Source organism: Ambystoma mexicanum, chromosome 2q (assembly GCF_040938575.1).
Source record: "Ambystoma mexicanum isolate Mex_15411 chromosome 2q, UKY_AmexF1_1, whole genome shotgun sequence".
Taxonomy (NCBI): domain Eukaryota; kingdom Metazoa; phylum Chordata; class Amphibia; order Caudata; family Ambystomatidae; genus Ambystoma; species Ambystoma mexicanum.
In genome coordinates, this window is record NC_090924.1 from 700,408,439 (window position 1) to 700,427,957 (window position 19,519).

At 41.3% G+C, this 19,519-nt stretch overlaps 1 protein-coding gene across 4 annotated transcripts in view; it reads left to right on the top strand.

Moving 5' to 3' along the window:
• Positions 1 to 19,519, top strand: part of GALNT11 (polypeptide N-acetylgalactosaminyltransferase 11) — a 982,259-nt gene that overhangs the window by 77,319 nt on the left and 885,421 nt on the right. For all 4 annotated transcript variants that reach the window (XM_069647915.1, XM_069647913.1, XM_069647912.1 and 1 more), the window contains one exon: positions 12,704 to 12,758. The gene's annotated coding sequence lies outside the window, so the exon portion shown is untranslated. The remainder of the gene's footprint in view (positions 1 to 12,703; positions 12,759 to 19,519) is intronic.

A 19,519-nucleotide genomic window follows, 5' to 3' on the forward strand; every position in this document is an offset into this window, starting at 1 on the left:
GGACAGTGCAAACAGGTATAGTGTCCTTAGGACACCCCAATTTTGGTTAATTGAGGACATCCTGGATAGTCGCGCTGTCCGCGGACACCCTAACTAACTTTTTTTTTTTAAAAAAAGACACAGAGGAATATACTAACAATACACTTAAAATAATTATTGTATAAACGTATAAAAATTATGAAAGAGGGGGGGAAGTAGAAACTGAAACAAATACAGGGGAATTAGGGGTTTGGACATGATGGATGGTAGGGGAGGAATGGATAGAAGTCTCATTGTAACGCTTTTCTTGCTGGGGAGGGTTTGGGATAGTTGGCTGGGACATGGAGAGGGGGAACAGGTACATGTGGGACAGTGATATTGAATTTTTTCTTTTATATGGTCCTCCCCAAAGTTTTATTTTTAAAATAATAACATTTTTCATTAACAGATCAATGTTTAGCTCTATTTGTTGCAGAGGATTTTCTAACATCTCTCTTGGTATATTATTTTTAATGTCTGTATGGCCTGTTTAAAAAAAAAAAAAAGAAAATCTGTTAAGTACACATAAAGTAATGGTTATTAATTGGCTTTTATAGAAAAGTGTAGTGTCTACCATTAGTATCACTGTCTTCACTCCTTTCCTCCTGAGGGAAATTTTTCTCCAGTAATTACTGGACATATATATATTTATATATATTAGTTTTAGTGTACCTAATACAGAAACTTTATAAATATACACAATGTAGTGTACTCACTAGTTTCTTGCTAGGTTTTGCTGTTACTGCGGCGTAGGTGTCCTGTTGATTTTTGCTGTGCAATTTCTGTGAAGTAATTCTGTTGGAGGCATATTTATTGTGTTTTGGTATATTCCACTATGTTGCATATGCTGTGTAATTGGACTGTTAGTGTCTTACATATACAGTTTCACTTCTTATTTATTATTGAATGTAATTTATTTATGTGCTGCTTTTTGAACATGTTTAGTGTTTATTTTGGATGATCTAACAATGTAAGATGCCCCCTGAGTTTTTGGACAGTGTTGATGTTGTCCGAGTCCGTTGTAGTATCTATCATACGAATGGTGGCTGCCTGATCTCTATGAGACATGCCTGACCACATCATGGCATGGAGAGATCAGAACATTAAGAAATGAAGTCACCGGAGTTCCAGAATGAAGCACGGAATTGAATCACAACCATCCGGCTCTTGATGCTGCAAGTTGTCTCCCTCCTTATCTCTACTTATAACTTAATGATTAATAATAAATAAAATATTTATTTATATTACACTGCCGTCCCCGTTTCACTTATTACCCTTATTACGGCCTACTTCATTGGCGACGAGGATGGGATGCTGTTAACGGAGCTGCTCCGCTCATGCCCGAGCGTAGTAGCGGCCCCGTCTTCGTGTTCCTGAAGGTGACGCTGACTTTCATAGCATCTTTTAAAAGCTCTGTGTAGTGCTGCACCCAACCCCTCATTGACAAGTGCGACCATGCAGTCGTTTAAGGTGGTCGGGCCGCGCTACACATTGATGAATCTCATTGCTTAATCCCTGATTCTCCCGTCTGCTTACGTTGTTGACAATTTCGCGCATGCGTGAATGCACCGAAAGAAGAAGACATCCTTAAAGCAACAGTACATCATTTTCTCTAGTGCAAGTTCCTATTTCTTTCACATATTAAAAGTGCTGAAACTCTGTTGGATTAAGACAAGGAACATCACAAGCTGAAGATTTATCTTCTGAAATATGCTAAGGATCCATTTACTTATTGAGATGCAAATGGGAAAAGAAGTAGTTAGTTAACTTTACTTTATTAAAAGTAAACACATACAAATTTATAAGGACCCTGCAGAAAATTTCTGTGCATTGCACACTACGTGGACATCACAATACTCAAGCTGAATTTGAACTTGCACATTTCTGCATCTTAGGGAGTCTTAATTGGATCACATATATACAATATTAATTAAGTATAATTTATCATGGCATTCAGCAGTGTGCCTCCACCTGCTTTCTTTATGCCTAGCACTGATGAACCTGCTTTGCCTTGGAAGAGGTGGATAAAGTCCTTTGAACATTATGCAGGAGTGATTTGCGGTCCCAATTGTAGTGCAGAAAAGAGAAAGTCATTACTCTTGCACTGTTTAGGTCCTGTTGGACAAGAAAAATATGAAACACTTCCAGAATTAACAGATGAGGAGAGTGTGGACCTAAATGAATATCAGCGAGCTGTAAAAAAAAATTGACAAACACTTTGAAAAGAAAGTGAGCATAATATTAGAACGTTACAAGTTTGGCAAACGCACACAGGAGGAGGGAGAAAGTGTGGAGAAGTTTGTCACTGCATTAAGGAAATTATCAAAGTCATGCAATTTCAATGAGCAACTGGACGAGAGACTCAGAGACCAATTTATGTTAGAGTGTCGCAGTAGCAAAGTGAGGGAAAGATTGTGGTCAGAAAGTGATCCTTCCCTTGACACTGTTCTCCGAGTGGCAAAAGAAGTAGAACACACGGAAGAGTGTGTTAAAGAATTGGAGAACAAGATGAAACAAGTAAAAATAGGAAACAGCAATAGTAAAATGCAGGATACACCTGATGAGGAATCAATTTCCATGATCAAGGATAATGCCTTTAAGAAGAGATCTGTCACCAAACAGGGCAATATGTGGAGAACAGATAAAAAATTAAGCAAATATGATCAAAAAAGTTTATCATATGAAGAAAAACGGTCCAGAGAATCGATTAAGGAAACTGGAAAAAAAACGCCAGGGAAGGTGTTACAGGTGCGGCAACGTGAATCATTGGGCCGATGATCCAGATTGTCCAGCATTGAAAATCATTTGCAGTAAGTGCAAAGGGAAGGGTCACTTCTCTAAATGTTGCAGATCACGTGATGATGCCATGAATTGGATAGGAGACAATTCTGATAGTGATTGCAGTGAGAAGGAAAATCAAGAGGATTGCGTGTGTACCATTACTGATGATGATGATGAAGAGGTGTTGGAAAGTCCCATTGATGGCAATGAAGTATGTATGATGATTGACACCGGCGCAAAATATACACTCCTACCGAGGCAATTGTGGAACAAGAATAAACATGAGTATTTACATGAAACGGATATCAATCCTAGAGCTTATGGAGGTGTGAAGATCAATGTCATTGGTTGGCATTGGGGAAAATTGAAATTCAAGAACAGAAATGCCAAAGGTAAGATATATATCACTAGTGAAGGGAAAACAGCTCTACTCAGCTGGACTCACCAGAGCAAATTACGAGTGAAAGTGGATTCCACCAGTGAGGAATCAGTTTTGTCTATAAGTAGTGATAATTCTGAATTAACTAATGACAGTGATGTTATACGTAAGGCTGGTTTGATACAGGTTTTCCGTGATAAAATAGGATGTCTCCAAGGATATACCCATCAGATATTACTCAAACCAGACAAGAAACCCGTAGCTCAAAGATTAAGAAGCATTCCTTTAGCTGTAAGAGAAGAAGTCACTAAGGAGATAAAGAAGATGGAAAAAGATGGAATTATAGAAAGTATTGATGCCAGTGAATGGGTTTCTCCACTAGTTATTATAAAAAAGAAATCAGGAAAACTCAGAATTTGTGTTGACTTGCGCGAATTGAATAAATGTGTAATACCTGATCGCCATCCCTTACCTAATATACAGGAAATTGTTTCCACAATTGGACCCTCTAAAATATTTTCAACGTTCGATCTATCTTCTGCTTACCATCAGATTAAACTGCACAGAAGTTCAAGGAAACTTACTGCTTTCATAACTCCTGATGGGCTGTATCAGTTTAAAAGAATGCCCTTTGGATTGGTGTCGGCAGCGTCAGTTTTCCAGAAGGTTATGTATAGCATGTTCAAGAATACTGAAGGAGTGATTTGTTTTCAAGACGATATATTGATTCATGCTGTCACTCAACAACTACATGACGAGAGGCTATTACATGTATGTAAAAAATTACACGATGCAGGTATGACATTAAGCAAAGACAAATGCAAGATAAATTGCACAGAAATTGAATATTTGGGACATAAAATTACAGCAGAAGGGATTTTTCCAAAACCACAATTGGTCAATACCATTGTGGGGATGCCGAGTCCGAATAACAAAGATGAGATTCGTACATTCATTGGTATGGCTGAATATTACTCAAAATTTGTCAAGGATTTTGCCATCCACACTGTCCCATTACGAGAAGCACTTAAGAGGAAATCATTTGAATGGAACATGGAATGTGAAAGTGAATTCAATTTTATAAAAAGTGCGATAAATTCTGCTCCTGCATTGAAGAATTTTTGTACCAATGACAAGATTATCATCACTACAGATGCCAGTAACATAGGCTTGGGGGCAGTGTTGTCTCAAGAAAAGGATGGTCAGGAAGCAATAATCGCTTTTGCATCAAGATTGCTTAAGGGAGCAGAGACTTCATATGCCACTATAGAGAAGGAAGCGTTAGCTATTAAGTGGGCATCTGACAAGTTTAGAAGCTTTATATGGGGAAACCAAGTTGAGTTTCGAACTGATCATAAGCCTTTAACTCAAGTATTCATGTCTAAAGGTCTCAATAAAGTATCCAACAGGATGAGAAGATGGGTAATGATGTTGCAAGAGTTCAACTACACTGTGATATATGTTCCAGGAATTAGGAATGTGTCTGCTGATTGCTTATCTCGATTGACTAACATTTCTGAGATTGTTGATGAAGATGAAGACAATGAAGTTGTCTTTTGTGTAGAAACCTCTTCCATCTCTAAGGATGTTTGGAATTACGCTGAATCTAACGATGATAACATCAAGAAATTGAAAAAATTAATTCAAAGCCAAGGTTTTATGAAGAAATCAAAATTTGAAGAGGATGGATTGAGTGTTTTTTGGCCTGTTGCAGATGAACTGCATGTTCCAGGTGATTTTGTAATGAGAGGAGATAAAGTCATCCCTCCGAGGGATCTGCGTTTGAAGATTATAGAACTGGGTCATGAGGGTCATCAAGGAGTGATAAAGACCAAACAAAGAATTAGGAACGACTATTGGTGGCCTGGGTGCGACCTGCAGATTGAGCGATTTATTAGGGAATGTATCCTTTGTTGCGATGATGAAAAAAGATGTGTGGGCTCTAGGCAACCAATGGTTATTACTGATATTCCCAGTAGTGTGTGGAAGGATATAAGCATGGACATTTTAGGTCCCATATGTTGCAAAGGTGTACAAAAATATTGTCTGGTAGTCATAGATCTACTCACCAGGTGGGCAGAGATTTTGATTGCCCCTAGTATCACAGGTAAAACTGTAGTTGAATTTTTATCAAAGGTATGTGAGAGGGAAGGATACCCGGGAAGTATTCTTTCCGATAATGGTACTCAATTTAAGTCTAAAGAAGTGGCAGAATTCTGTAAAAAATATGCTATTGAGCACAAGACTAGTTCTATTTACCATCCTCAAACTAATGGATTAGTAGAACGATTTAATAAAATATTGAAAGAAACCATCAGAATGGCTTGGGCCAATGGGATGGATTGGGAGGATGCGGTCAGGGAGAAAGTAATTGCCCATCGCTTTACCCCACACACCAGTACAGGTCTTTCTCCCTTTGAGTATAGTAGGGGAAGAAAAGCAAACACCAAGTTAGCCCCCATTTGGCTCACAAAGGAGAATAAGGAAATGGAAAGGAATTTAGTCCATGTAAAAGACAAAATTAGGCAAACACAAAAGAGAAACAAAATAAACTATGATAAGAAAGTACGTAGCAACAAATATGATATGTCTACAGCTGTTGGTAAGTTGGTCAAGGTGTTACTTCCTCCTGCTCTAAGAAATGGACCATGCAAATGGTCCAATCCTATTAGAGTTGTAGAGGCTTTTCGTCATGCTGTCAGGACAGAGGACAAAAGGATATGGAATGTAGAAAGAATTTGGATGTGTGAAAGTAATGAGTGTAACGAGAAGAATAAGAAAAATGTAGATCAGGATATAGTCAGAAATGATAAAGTTTATAGAAATTTAAACAGTAAGGTGAAGAATAGTGCTGTTGAGAAGAAGTGTGATAACAATTTTGAGCAACTTCAATTTTCCTTGCCAACCACCTCCAGACATGGTGGAGGCATGTCCAGATCTGGCAGATCCTATCGTTTGCCGAAAAAGATGGAGGACTATGTGGAGTTTACATGAACCAGATGTGAACTTAGTTCCATGAGTTTCTAGTATATAGTTTGTGAACAATATAAAGGAAAGGAGATGTGTAGTATCTATCATACGAATGGTGGCTGCCTGATCTCTATGAGACATGCCTGACCACATCATGGCATGGAGAGATCAGAACATTAAGAAATGAAGTCACCGGAGTTCCAGAATGAAGCACGGAATTGAATCACAACCGTCCGGCTCTTGATGCTGCAAGTTGTCTCCCTCCTTATCTCTACTTATAACTTAATGATTAATAATAAATAAAATATTTATTTATATTACACTGCCGTCCCCGTTTCACTTATTACCCTTATTACGGCCTACTTCATCCGTCCACGAACAGGCGCATGGTCCGCAGATCTCAGACCCACTAGCGCAGTTAGGGGTTTCAGTATGTTCTATGTTTTATGTATATAAACTAAGGGCATCCTAGTAAACATTTATCAAATGTACATTATCTATATTCTTTAAAAAAAACTCTGTTACAAGAACGTTATTGTTAAGTTGCGCTACTAAAAACCTATGAAATTCAGTAAAAAACGTTAAAGGGACATTATGGTTCCAAGTAAAACCCAAAAACCCCTGAAATTCGCCAGTTTTGGTAAGCTAAGCAACCATAACTCGCACCACCACCGTGCACTGCTAAGACTAACACCCAGGACATCAAAGAGGACTTCACAAATGTCATTGATTACATCACTGATGACATCACATGTGCATTTACCTTTCATGAAAAGTCTGTACAAGGGGTTCTGCATTAAGCAATGTAGTGATACAAATAGCATTCTATTATGAAGTTCTTTAGTATACTAAGATACTCATGTAGACACATAGGCATTGTGTGGAGCATACATGATAGAGGTGCAATATTAATAATTTTGCCATGTTGAATAGTAAAATGATAAATGCTTTCTTATTAGAGTTTTGCGTACTGTGAAATATTTAATAAGTAGCTAGTTAAACCCAGTTACTACATAATTGCATTATTGCAAACAAAACAGAAACAGACAACAACACATACAAATATGAGCATATACAGGGAAAATGAAGTAAACAAGAAAACATCAGTATTACCAGACAATCTTCATAACCTAACTGATTATCTTCATGCACAGAAATGATTGCTCTGCTTCAAAGCTACTACTTCCCTATGTACAAGTATCACATGATGTGACTGGACCTTAAGGAAAGTATTGTGAATACAATGCATACAAATATGAGCATATCCAGGGAAAGTACAGTAATAAATGGCAGAACTATAAAAAAGTGATGATAACCTTACTGATCATCTTCATAAATACAAAACATTGCTGTTGTGTTTTTCCCTATGTATATGTTTCATATGCTGTGAGTGAACCCCAAGTGAATTACTGTAAGAACATATTTGAAGTATAAGTCTACAAATATAGTGCTCTTTGAATTTTTAGTTCCTGACTGTTACTGGCCTAGATATGTCAGTAAAGAGAAACAAGAGGGAGCCAGACATGTGATGTCGTCAGTGATGTCATCAATGGCATTTGTGATGTCATCGTTGTCCATTTGATGAGACAGAGAGATCACTCGAGACTGGTGGTTATAAGCATTATTAACGAAATTGGCAATTCCCCTTGAAGGACGCCCAAAAGTGCCTTGTGTAGCAGGAACACAAAACGGGAATCCATCAGTAATTATGTCCCGTGAGCACATGGGTTCCTGCAGAAAAATGACATTAGGATACTCATTAGGCGGAGTTGCAGTAAGCCATATTGTGAAGTTCTTGAGGCCACAACAATTCCAGGAAATGATCTTCAATTGGGCTGGGCTAGGGTTGCTTTGTTACTTTGGCCATTTCAATGATAGAGGACAAAAATAGAGCTAACCAAGTGATATTAGATGCAGCTCCTACCAATGCGGAAATCTGTGAAATTAAGTCCATATTCTGAGATGCATAATGTGAAACCCTTAGGTCCCCTAATTCACTAGCTATAACAGATGGAAGTGGTTCTTAGAGCAATTATGTGGCCTCTTCAACTGTGCGAAGTAGCTCAAGCCTTAACCCTCACATTTTGGAATATTTCCTATGCTCCCACAATAATTTCAATATAATCGGACTGCGGAGCACAAATTATACTATGGTTGCTATGATTGGCCTGCTTTATTCACTCTATATCATCTGAGGGGAGTGTGCGAAGTTGAGGACCAGATTTAAAGATGTTAAAGAGGAAGGAACGATTCAGTCTCTGCTGCCCGTTTTGCTTTGGGTCACTACGCCATCCTAAAATGTAGGGAGTATCCGAAGCAAAATCCGTAACCTCAGCACCATTTTTGGGATCCTCTGAATCATCAACACTAGATGGACTCCGTTCAGGTACAGAGTTCATTGCATTCCCATTGTAGGTTATAGTTGAAACTACCCTTATTGGAATTGTATTTTCGTTGCCATTAGAAGAGTTTATGGGAATATGTACATGTACCTTTTTAAATCAGGTTGGCTATTTGAGTCAATTGCCATAGAGGGCAATAAAGGCACTTGAGAACTCCCTGAATGTGCTAAATTGGACAACAACTCTGCTGTGACGCATGGACCCCTTTGCGGGACTTCAATGGGCAAAGTCACCTTATCATTACTTGCAGCAGATTTACGAGTGATTTTCTTCAGAGTAATGGGATAATTTGTAGAATGTTACCGTTGTTTAAGAGAGGATAATGGCGGAGGTGTTTTTTAACATCTTTAGCATGGATGTGTGATAACTCCACTGCTGCATTATTGATTCTTAGGTCGCCCTTTCTTTCTTGCATATCAAGATCTAGGACTTGTTTAGATTCCTCGTTTAATTGATTAAGATCCGTAACTGCATCATTTGCAGATATGTTTACTAGATTTTTCATGTTGGAATTACTGGCACAACCTTTTTCAACTGAATTTCTTTTTTTCTTTATTTTTATTTTTTTGCTTTTTTTGGGATTATTGCTATCGAGACAAGCTGTAGATTGTTTTTTTACATTATTATTTCTTTTAATCGCTCTTCCATGTGAATGCCTCATTTTGCGTGAAAATTGCTTCACATTGGCACCCTTAGATGTATTGCCAGTACATGGTTCATTGGGTTCAACATCATTGGCCACAGTCATAGGTAGTTGTTTCATAAAATCTGCGGCTGTGGGAAATTTCTGATTGGCAGCTTGCTCGATAACTTCTATTAATGTAGTAGGACTGTTTGGGGAATCATCATCAGCGCCATCATCTACAGCCCCTAAAACAACTGCCGGGGTAGCTTCTTTTATGATATTTTGAACACATGAGCGTTTAGTAATTAGGCGACAAATACGTCATCCAGTTTTAAACAATTAAGCTGAATAGCTTCCAATAACATGACAGACGCAGTATTAGATGAAGGGATAGGAGGTACAACATCTGTTGAAGCTACTTTTGCATAAAATCGCTCAATATGTTGGTCCGGTACTTATTTCCCGTAGTTTGTGTACATTTAGAAGATGTCTGGGGTGCTGAAGGTGGAAGATGTTTTACAATAAGTGAATCAAGGATATCCATTTTCTCCGACTGGTGGAAAGTATGGGCTAACATGAACATGTACTAGGTTCACAGGATAACTCTACAATCATAGATTTCAGAGTATCCAAATGGATACGTGTCGGATCATGCCCCTTATCAAGCAAGCTCAGGATGCTTGTTACAACTGGAAAAGTATGTTCATCTTGTTCAGGTTGCAGACGGGGGTCATATTTGTTTGATTGTGCTATGGAGCCTTGACTATCATTTTGTTTAGAATAGTGTTCCAAACCTTCACTTTCAGCAGAATTATATAATTGTTTAGGTACAGTAGCAGACTGACTTGATAGGGTCATTTGTTTATTTGATGATGGTGATCTAGTAGAGGGTCGACTTGGTAAGGAAGGGTAGTTACTAGGCAGCCCATGCATAGGATTCAAGGAAATATTCCCTTGAAGATTATGGATACAAATGCTTTCAAACTCCTGAGAGTAAAAAACATCATTGGTGAAGCAGGATCTAATGAAAATCTACACCGTTTCCCCCCCCCATTCTTTTTGTGAGGTGGGTGCCAATATAGAGACGTCAGATATACCATTATTGCAGGTTTGCCCTATACTTTGGTTGGCATAGTCCGCTTTTAAGTCACTATTCGGCATAATTGACCCTAATACAGGTTTGTGGCTAATAATAGTTTCAATACTTGTTTTTAGCCTTATACATGTTTAAGATGTTGTTGGGTTCAATGGCCAGTGATTGCTGACTGTAAGGGGCAGTGTTTTTGTCCATGGCCGATCTATAAAAAGAACATCTTGGAAAACATGCATATCACATTCTTGACTAGAGTCATGTGTTTGTGATGGAGCTGTGAGATTGAGGCTTGAAAGCGCATTAACAGTTGAAGGCTGTTTACCGCTTTGTAGACTACCCACCATAGTGAAATCGCCGCCTTCACAGTGTTCACAGCCAATTTGTAAAAGAAGTAACGTTCTAAACCACAAGGGTAACAGGCATGCAGTAGATAATCAAAAATTAAAAACATTTATTGCAATCGGCGCGTTTTAAGCCCACGTGTCACTTATCATGTTGAGGACAACCCGACATATAAATTCAGTTTCAAGCTTTACAGCGTTCACGCTATTTTTGGAAATACAACTAACTATATGGACTAGTACAACACTAACTAAGCAATATACAGAGTTTTACACCCCCCGCCCCCATCACCTCGCAGCCCAACAGCCCAACAGCCAAGACACCTCAGCACACTTCTGAGATGCGCATGCACCAGAGTTTTATGGATTGGTGGAAGCAATGTTGGCAGCTCAGGACGAGGAGTTAGAAATGATGTGTCTGCTGAGTGAATGTTTCCACTGCTATGCGACTTCTTCTAGCCGATTGGTCGTCGCTAGCAATAAGGAAACAGAAGCCCAAAGTATTGGCATATCAGCCCAACAGCCAAGACCCTTCAGCACACTTCCGGATACATCCCGGCAAAGAATGTCTAACTCAATACCCAAGCATCTCCGCATATGTAATACATTTTTTAAGTTCAAAGCTTAACTAAAACGAGAACCACAGGTTTCCTTACCTGTGCAGAGCCTATTCATGGTGCATTTGTGAATCGCGTTTGTTATTTTCCAATCGCCGCTGTGGCGATCGTCCTACCTCTATCTCTGTGTATTAAGCCAAAGCGGCTCAGAGATTAAAGAAGGACTAAAACTTCAAGTGCAACACTAGATGTATGTCCAAGTTAGCCCATAAGCTACACCATGAATAGAATTTTCAGGCGAACTGACTCGCCCAGCCTGATGTATCCATAAATGGTGCCTACTATGCTTGAAAAACACTAAGTGGCGTAATGCCGATCCTTTAGCGATGCAAACAAATATATTTCCAAAACCTTGATTTGAAACAAAATACATAGTTGTAAATCAACTATTCATATTGTGGGGGGCTAGTATAATGTAGAAGAAGAGAATCTTCGACTTAGTGCAACGTGTAAAACATGTGAGGCAAATTTCTAACCTCTCAATCATAGCATAGCTCGATCTAGTTATACACCTAGTACATCAATGATGCTTGCTAACCTAAAGTCGGGTACAGCTAAGAGGGACCACTATAAAAGCTGGCTCCATTCCTCCTGGTTATTCAGTCCATTGACATGGCTCTGTTTGATACATCCACCATAATTCTCTTTGGGATAGTTTAATGGCTGCATTACGACAGTCAGTACCACAGAATCTTCCGAATACCCACCATTTAAGATCTTCTGGGCTGTGTTTTTCAGCCAAAAAAATATGTTGCTAAGGGTGAAGAGACACTGTATGTCCTAATCCTGGATTTGTGTTCTGTGATTCTAACTTTCACCGGTCTAGAGGTTTTACCTTTTATATGTCCTGTTACAAGGGCAAGTGATGGCATAAATGACGTTGTAACTATTACATGTCGTTAGGCTTCTCAATATCCAAGTTCTTCCGTATGATTCTAATGGAACAACAAGCTGAAGTCAATCCACAGTTATTACATCCGCCACATGGCGAATGGCCCAAAACTGGTGCCATACCCCACATGGAAGTGAGAGTACATGGTTTTGATTTTACTGACCCGATCTGCATTGGATAACCAGTCTTTTCGATTCCTAGCCTTTTTAAAGGCAAACATTGGACGCAATAGGCTAGGATTGTTGAGTTGCAATAGAGGCCAATGTTTGACACAGTGAAATGTATTGTATACATTGAACATATAGGCCAGTCAATCCTTTATCTTTTCTCTGTTTTCCTTATTGAAACGGTTTTGTCTTGATTTAGTTTTTAGTTCTTTTTTTCAATTGTTTCAACAGTCTAGGAGGATAAACTTTTGGAGAGGCGTTCTGATATCAAATTGGATTGAACTGAGAAATCTTCTAATCTCGTACAGTTTCTCCTCGCTCACAAAAATTGGCTGTATTGAATATTCTGTCTAAGTGTCTGTACATGAATGCTGTCGTACCTCAATATGATGTTTCTATCTATCTCTTTCCGGAATAGATCTACTATGAGGCGACCATTTTCCTCGGATGTGCCATGAATAGGCTCTGCACAGGTAAGGAAACTTGTGGTTCTCGTTTTAGTTAAGCTTTGAACTTTAAAAATTAATTACAAATGTGGGGACGCTGGGTATTGAGTTAGAAATACCCAAGATATAAGCATAATGCCTTGCTTCCTCCAGAAACGGAGAAACGGAGGCTATTGTCTATATAATAATAATATATGCTATTTCCGCAGAACTCTGTCCTGATCTTTCAACCTCTGTCCAAGCCCTTTCAGCTAAAGAAATATTTGTAAGTGTTTATCCCGTGAGACGCCATGCTTGTAGTTTTCATTGTTATACACATGATGCAGCCAGAGAATATCATATTATATAATACCCTTGAGACCGTGCAAACTATTCCGGCTAAGGCCACTGAGCAAGAGCTTCAGGAATGGAAACCGACTAGGGAAATATGTATATGGTTGTTGGCTAGACACGCAAGATGGGGGGGAAATGGAAATGACCACATATGTATTCTTCTTTTTCTGTTTTTTTACCATACTTTTTATTGGCATTATTTAAGAAATACAACAAACCCCCATGACCTCTTCGTCCCCTAAACCCCAACACTGACACAGTAAGGACAGTCGGTAAATACTTTTCTCCACGTCCCCACGACCGCTCTAGAACACCTATCTACTAAACCACTCAACAGCAGTTCCCTCATCATTCTCTAGGCCGGGCCCCTCATCTCCTAACCCGACTACTCCTTTGCCCCTAACACTCCCTGGGCATCCCTGGATCCACTCCTCTTGTTCTTTGTAGATGACAGGTGGGAGCACCCCCGTAGGCTAACACCAGTGCTCACACCAAGCCCAACAATTGCAGTCTCTGACCAAGCAGTTTGTGAGTCCCTTTGAAGAAATTGCACAAACTTATGTCCCACTTCATCAAGAATGTTTGGTGGTCCCCGTGGATCGAGTAGGTCACCCATTCTAGAGCAACAAAATTACACATGTTACCCACCAATTCTTGCTCAGATGGGGCACATTTCTGCTTCCATTTGCATGCCACCAGCAGCATGAATTCCGTACGCTTTTTTTTTTTACTCTTGAGGGTAGGTTTTCCATTACTGCACCCGTCCCTAATATAGCCTCCCCCACATTACCTGAAACCTGGAAACTAAAGATCTTGCTTATTGCTACACAGACCATGTCTCAAAATGGTTGCAACACTGAGCATTCCCACCATATGTTTCCAGGATCCCACCTCCCCGCATCCTCTCCAGCATAGCGCTGATGTATGTGGGTAGTACCTGTGCAGTTTCTCGGGTGTGAGGCGTGAATAGATCATGACCTTGACCCACATCTCCTGAACTTGCATGGCCCGTGTAAGTTTGGGAATACTTGTCCAAAGCTGAGCCCACTGCCCATCTTCCAACTGATGGGCCCACCGCTGCCTCCCACTGGGTCATATATGCCCATTCCGGGGTCCCCAGGCCCTCTGAAGCAATTTTGTATAGTGTTCCCACCAGGTGTTTGTTACCTGTGTCTGTTGTGACATACTTCTCAAAGGGAGTAAGGTCCCTAGTGGCCACCATTTTGATTGAAAGATTCAAGCACCAGTGTCTCATTTGTGAATAGCGGCATCTCTCCCCTAGCCCGAATTGCACTTGCATTGCTCATAGGATTTAATTTCCTCATCTTCGAACATATCCCTTAGTTTATGGAACCCCGCTTTTTCCCAGCTAGCGAAAGCTCCCTTTTCCTGCTGAGGCGTAACCTGGGTGTTCCCGAATAAGGATGTTAGCAGAGAGGGCAGGGAAGTCAGGATCACCTGCCGCCTCAGGGCGTCCCAGGAGTCCCCCACTAGTGCTGTTATCCAGCCTAAATACATATTTTTGGGTCCTGTCCATCCGCCACCAAATCTCATGGGATTGACTGTGAACCACTCCCGAACTACCCCAATCTGAACCACTAAATAATAAAGTCAAAAATTTGGATCTCCCAACCCACCTTTACCTTTTGGGGCCATGATGAATTTCATAGAGGCTCTGGGTTTCTTATGATTCCAGATAAATGCCCCAACTGGCTTTTCACCATTCCTGAAGAACCCTTGTGGGACCGCCAATGGGAGGGCCATGAAGTAGTATAAAATCTTGGGCAGGATCACAATTTTAAGAAAGTTAATCCTCCCTAGCCACGAAATGGATAGAGGACCCTAGTCCGTTAAGAACGTTCGCACCTTCTCTAATAACAGTACATAGTTCGCCTGGTAGAGGGAGTCTAGCGAGTCCGTAATTTGTACCCCTAAATATTGCACTTGCTTTACGGCCCACTTGCAAGGCACAGGGCCACACATTTTCTGGACTCTAGAGGTAGAGTCAAACAGACTCAACAGTTCTGACTTGTGAGTGTTAATTTTGAGCCCTGCTACTGCCGCGAAGAGCCCCGGTTCCCTCGGAATCACTGGGATTGTCTAGACTGAGACTGTGAGTAGGAGGAGCAGATCATCTGCAAAGGCCATAACGTTGTGCTCTTCGCCACTGAAAATGATCCCCCTAATGTCCACACTCGCCCTGATCTTTTCCAATAACTACTTGAAATAGATTGCATATAATAGCGGGGAGAGAGAGGGCATCCTTGCTTAGTGCCCCTGCGGAGTTCTATCCCCTGAGAGAGGTGCCCATTAATTGTCAGTTGAAGGAGGGGCGTCTGGTAATTAGCTCTAACTAATGAGAGGAACTTAGACCCAAACTGCATGACCTCCATTGTGTGGAAGAGCAATGACCATTCGACCCTGTCGAATGCTTTCTCTGCGTCTAGTGCCAACATCAACACAGAGGTCCTAGATTTGTCAACTTTCTCTAGTAAATGGCACACCCATCTGATGTTATCGAAGGTCTGTCTCTGTTTTAATAAAAGCGGACTGGTCTGGATGGACCAACTTGGGAAGGCGTGTATCTATCCGAGATGATAACACTTTGGTGTAAATCTTTGCATCCAGATTAATGGGTGCTATCGGGTGATATGATCTGCATAATATAGCTTCTTTGCCCGGCTTTGGAATTATTACGACATTGGCTTCCTCCATTGAAGGAGTAATTCGCCCAGCCCTACCAAGCAAGCTATACAGTATGACCAACCGGCGGAGCAGCGTCTCACGAAAGGTCTTGTAAAAGATTGCCAGGAAAACATCGGGTCCCGGGGATTTCCCCAGAGGGAGCGTGGCAATCGCCGCTCTTACTTCCTCGGGGGAGATATCCTTCTCTAGCTCTTCCCTCTCCTGCTTTGTAATCTTGAGAGTGAGCAGTTGGCAAGATAACTGGATTGAACCACTTCTTCTGGTGAATCTGATGAATATAAAGTGGTATAATTGCGAACTTCTCAAGAATATCTGGTAGGATGGTGGTAACCTCCCCCGTTTCCCTCTTTATTTTGAGTATCGTTCTTGTCACCTCTTTCTTTCTTATCTGGCGTACCAAGAGTCTGTCAGCCTTATTCGCCTTCACATAGTAACTCTGTTGTAGGTAATCTAAAGCCTGATCTGCATCTCTGGTCTGCAGCATAGCTAATTGACCCCTGACTAGCCGGTATTCCTTCTACAGCACCCTCTCTGCGTTAACCACCAATCTTTTCCTTATTTGTTTTTTTAGCTTCCATTTCCTCCCAGAGCAGACCTTGCTGTCTATCCCTCTGCCATTTCCTTGTTATGAGTTCCCCCTCATGGTGGCCTTTAAGGCGTCCCATGCCACATGGTCTTGGGGGGGCCCCCACTGTGGAATTAAATCTGAAGAACTCCTCTAGTTTATCCTTTAGCTCCTCGCATATGACCTTGTCCTTCAGCAAGTGACTGGGGAGGGAATCTCCATCGCCACAGCGCCGACTCCCGTCTTCCCCCCCTCCCCCCAGGAGCACTAGCGTTCTGGGGGCATGATCTGTCAGCGCTATTGCCCCAAATTCCACATCTGATATCTCTTCCAGTATCATGCTGGATACCCATGTGTAGTCTATTCTTGAGAGCGTTCTATGCATATGGGAGTAGAACGTGTAGCCTTTGTCCCCCCACCCCCTCAGCTCCCTCCAACAGTCTACCAATTCCAGCTGAGCCATGCACTCCCGTAGCTCTCTAGAAGGCGCCCTTGGTTGTGGAAAATCCTTGCACTTCTGTCGGTCCACAGATCCCACGCAAGATTAAAGTCATCCACCAGTATTGAGTATCCTGTGGCAAGACGTCTCCAGTTTTGCTAGTGCCCCCCCCATATAAACCCAACCTGTCTCATGTTAGGTGCATAGAGTGTTTCAATAGTATCTGATGAGAGCACAGGAAACATGGGGATACGGTGCTGAACTTGCCCAAATGGTAACGTTCCGTTAAGCTGCCAGTTGCAAAATTCCCATGGGGCAGCGCTCATGTGCCCCAAGTAGGGGAGCAAGGGATTGTTGTGGGAATCCTGCGATATCGTGTCTGCGTATACAATATGTGAAGATTGCGTATGTTTCAAGTAATACTGTGTCCCAATTAATAAATAAAGAGCACTCTTGCTCTAGAATTTTGCCAATGGGTCTTGTTGCTAAGGGTGCCGACACGTGTTTCGACCAAAAAAAAGTTTGGTAATTGGTGTCAGGTTATTTATTTTAAACATATGATGAAGCTAAATTTGTGCATGAGAAGAATGAGGTTATGCATGGTGATAGTGTTTGGTGACAAGTGAATTTGGTGGCATACACATTTATCCAACGAGATGGGTGATGCAAGATTAGCATGGGTATATTTTTTGGTTTAAAGTTGGTGGCATTACAAATGTATATTCACAGTAATATACCATTGTACATATTTAGGTCATGTTAGAGTATTTCCACACAATTGTAGGATATGATGTTGCACCAAGGAAGAAAAGAAGGTAGGTTGTAATTGGTGTCAGAGTTTGAGAGAGCTAATGTACTTCTGATCATGTGAGCTGATCCGGGAAAATGCTTAACTAGATTAGTGTTTCTTAATGGTCTGAATGGTGAGGCCTGATGCCCAAGGACTTCTTTTAATAACTGCACTGATTAGTGTTTCTGTGGAACAATGTTGAAAACCGAGCGTTGGTTCAGTGCTGGTTCACAAGCACTTATGTATGGATATGTTTGCGTGCTGTGATGACATTAATAATCAGAAGTGGTGTGGCGCTTGTGCTGCACAAGGAATTTGGGGGTGGTGGTCGAGTTGGTTGAAGGTGTGGTTGTGTATGTGCTAATAGGTGTGCTGGTGAGGGTGCCACATGTGAAAGTTGAATCCCATTTGCTCATTGCTCCAGAGTACTGAAGTGTATGTTAGGTCAGAGGGGCAAATGTGTGCGTTGTTTGAGAGGTGCGTGTGTTGCATATATGGGTAAAATGTGGCAGGGGAGCAACGCGGTGGGTGTGTCAAAATAAACCCAAGGCAATGGCATGTCGGGGCCCCGAGCAAGGCCTCCGAGTGTCGCACAACCAAGTTCTCTTTGAACTTGGGAGATATAGTAATCTCCAATTTGAGAGACACTTTTGAAAAGCAGCTAAAATTCATGCGGCTGCAGCGCATGGGGGGACAAGGGTGGGGGGGGATGGGTGCATCCGCCCATTAATTGAGTGAGGTTACTACCTGCCCGGATGTACGGGGGGGGGCCTTTAGCCAAAGAGCGCCAATAAGTTCTCTTGGAACTATGTAGGGGAGATATAAAGGTTTCAATTCTCTCGCTAAAATAGTAGGGTGGTAGCCATTTGTTGCTGAAGGCAGGCGAGCGATTGGCCAGTTCTATGCTAGAAGTGATTGGCTGTACCTGGTCATGTGGAGGACCTGGGTTGAGGTGTCGTAGTCAGTTGCCATGATGATGCAGATCTGTGACTGACAAAAAACGTAATTTGCATCCCCAATGTTGAAAGTGAATTGGGGGGGGGGTGTGTTTAAGGACTTGGTCTAGGGGGATAAATCTGTCACTTGTCACAGACCAGATGGAACAAACTGAATGGATGGAACAAACCGAGCGGATGATCAAATAGAGTATCTGGAACGGATAGAGGGTTAAACAGATGAGAGAGATGGAACGGATGTAATAGAATGGATGAATGGAGTGGATGGTGAAATGGATGGAACGGATGTAATAGAATGGATGAATGGAGTGGATGGAACAGACAAATGGATGGAACTGATGGAGTGGACGGAATAGATAGAGTGGATGAAACCGATGTAATAGATAGAACCGATGTAATGGATGAAACGGATGTAATAGATTGAACTGAGGAAACAGTGGATGGAACAAATTAGTTGATGGAACAGATGAGTCAATAAGAACGGATGGAGTTGATGGAACGGATGGAGTTATTGGAACGGATGAAGTGGATGGAACGGATGAAGTGGATGAAATGGATGCAGTGGATCGAACTGACAGAGTGAATGGGTTCTCCATGAAGTGGATGGAAAGGAGAGGATGTATATCCCCTATATATGCTATGTACCTGTATCCCCATGTTATCTGTATGACATGTTTACCCCTATCCCTCCTGTTGCTTTTATACATATGCCGCTTTGTACGCCCCCCTGTCCAGCTCTTGTGCCTGGTCGCAGGCCCTTTACTGATAACCACCATATAACACTACTACTCTTACTCTCTCCTATACACCATCATTCAACTAGAACACAGCTATATCATGATAATTTTGGGCTAGCTGTTCTCATGCTAACATCACCCCACCAACGCCTCATCATCCTAATAAAACACAGCTAGCTGAGCACATTCCACCTAGTTTAGGCGTCTCCTCAGGCCTAACACAGCCATAACTCAGTCTAGGTGTCCAGCCTCCTGACTGAAC